Genomic DNA, 2,348 nt, shown 5'->3' with positions numbered 1-2,348 from the left:
ACGCTGCATATCAATCAGTTCACTAACTTGAGAAAACCCATCCACCGGAGTACTAGTTATGAAACGCTCTTCCTCATCCGCTAACCATGGATCTCTCCATATGTTAATATTCGTACCATTCCCTACACGCCAGATAACTCCTTCCTTCACTAACGCCTTGCTGCTCCACACACTCCTCCAAGAATAACTCCCACCAAAACCCAAAGAAGCATCTAAAAATGACGTTTTTGGGTAGTACTTTGCTTTCATAACTTTGCTCAAAAGTGAATCTTCCACGTGAACTAATCTCCATGCTTGCTTTTCGAGAAGCGCATCATTAAAAATCTCAAGGTCTTTAAACCCCATTCCTCCTAAGCATTTAGGAGTACACATTGAGTCCCAAGATTTCCAATGCACCTTTCGTTGAGCTCCTTTTTGTCCCCAAAAAAATCAAGCCATAACCGATCTGGTATTATGAATTACATAACTAGGAAATTTATACACTCCCATCAGATAGATCGGGATGGCTTGGATCACAAATTTGAGGAGAATTTCTTTTTCGGATCTTGAATGCAATTTTTCATTCCATCCCTGCAATATCTTCCAAACTGCAAAAATAGCCTTTTTTTTTTTAATTTTTTATCTTCCTACAACCGTTGGAATCCCTAAGTACTTCTCTTGCCTGTCCACCTGTCTCATATTCAAAACACCCATTAAAACATCCCTGTGCTCGACGCTGACACCTTTGCTAAAATAGACCTCCGATTTTTCATAGTTAATTTTTTGCCTTGATGCTACTTCATATCTGTTGAGAATATCAACTATAACTTCGCACTCTCGTTGGTTGGCTCTAGCAAATAATAATCTGTCATCAGCAAACAAAAGATGGGAAATAACAGGCCCACTCCTACTAGCTCGTGCTCCATGAATCTCCTTCCCCTGCACTTTACTATTAAGCATATAAGAGAAAGCATCCGCAACCAGAATAAAAAGATAAGGGGAAAGGGGGTCCCCCTGTCTCAACCCCCGGCTAGGGAACACCGACCACACACTCTGTCATCAGCAATAAAAGAGTAAGAAACCGTCATCACACAGTCCATCACCAAATTCACCCATCTACCATCGAACCCCATAGTAAGAAGAAGTTTCCGCAGAAAACCCCATTCAACTCGATCGTACGCCTTGCTCATATCGAGTTTTAAAGCAATGGTACCCCGTCTACTCCAACTTATCTGCTTCATAGATGAAAAATTTCCAAGGTGATAAGAGCATTATCTGTAATTAGCCTTCCCGGTACAAACGCACTCTGATTCTCAGACACAACCTCAGGGAGAAGAAGCTTCAGTCGTAGCATTATAGCCTTTGACAGAAGCTTATACAAAACATTGCACAAACTAATAATTTGGAATTCAGACAAAAGAGTAGGATCATTCACTTTTGGGATTAGGGATATGTTAGTATTATTCACATAGCTCGGGGAGCATAAGCCATGCAAAATACTACTCACAAAACCAAAAAATCATCACCTACTATGTGCCAAAATTTTTGGTAAAAAGTTGCGTGCATATCCTCAGGCCTCGGGGCTTTGCAGGGGTGAATCTATTACAGGACAGAGAAGATCTCATCCTTTGTGTACGGGCGTAGCAACTCCCTGTTACTCTCACTCAAAATAAAAGACTCCACATATTGTAGCACATCCTGAATACTAGTGTCATCAGGTTTTGAAGATAGAAGTGAACAGCTTCGAGTAGTATTGTGAAACTACCTTTTCAAGCTCCTTTTCCTCTTCTCTCCATTCACCTTCCTCATCGAACAACCCTTTAATTCTGTTCTTTTTCTTTCTTTGTGAGGCCTTATAGTGGAAGTATGAAGTATTACGGTCACCATCCCTCACTTCTAGCACATGAGAGCGAAGATACCAATAGGCTTCATGCTTAGCGTGAAGATCGTCAAGTGTTCTCTCCAACTCTGAGCATTTCACACATTATCGTGGGTTATAGGCTGCCCCTGCACTTCCCGTAGGCTATTTTCAGCCTTCACAACTTTTTCTCCAAGGTTGTCAAACTTCTTCTTGTTCCACTCCATCTAGTCTCTCCCCATTGCTCCTAACTTTCCCACAATATCAAGAGTGCTCGCTACTTCCCATGACTTCTTAATTACCGACTCACAAAACCCATCCAAAATCCATGTTGTTTCGATCTTGAATTTTCTTCGATGTTTACTCTTCTTCTTTGCGGGCTGTTGAAGCCGAACCACAATAGGTGTATGGTTAGACGTATACCGCTACAAGTGTTCCACATTCGCATGAGGATACAACTACAACCATGACTGGGAAGCTAGAAACCTATCCAACCTCTCTCTCACACGAG

This window comes from Chenopodium quinoa, unplaced genomic scaffold (assembly GCF_001683475.1).
Source record: "Chenopodium quinoa cultivar QQ74 unplaced genomic scaffold, ASM168347v1, whole genome shotgun sequence".
Classification (NCBI taxonomy): domain Eukaryota; kingdom Viridiplantae; phylum Streptophyta; class Magnoliopsida; order Caryophyllales; family Amaranthaceae; genus Chenopodium; species Chenopodium quinoa.
Note: the sequence above shows the minus strand (reverse complement) of the source record.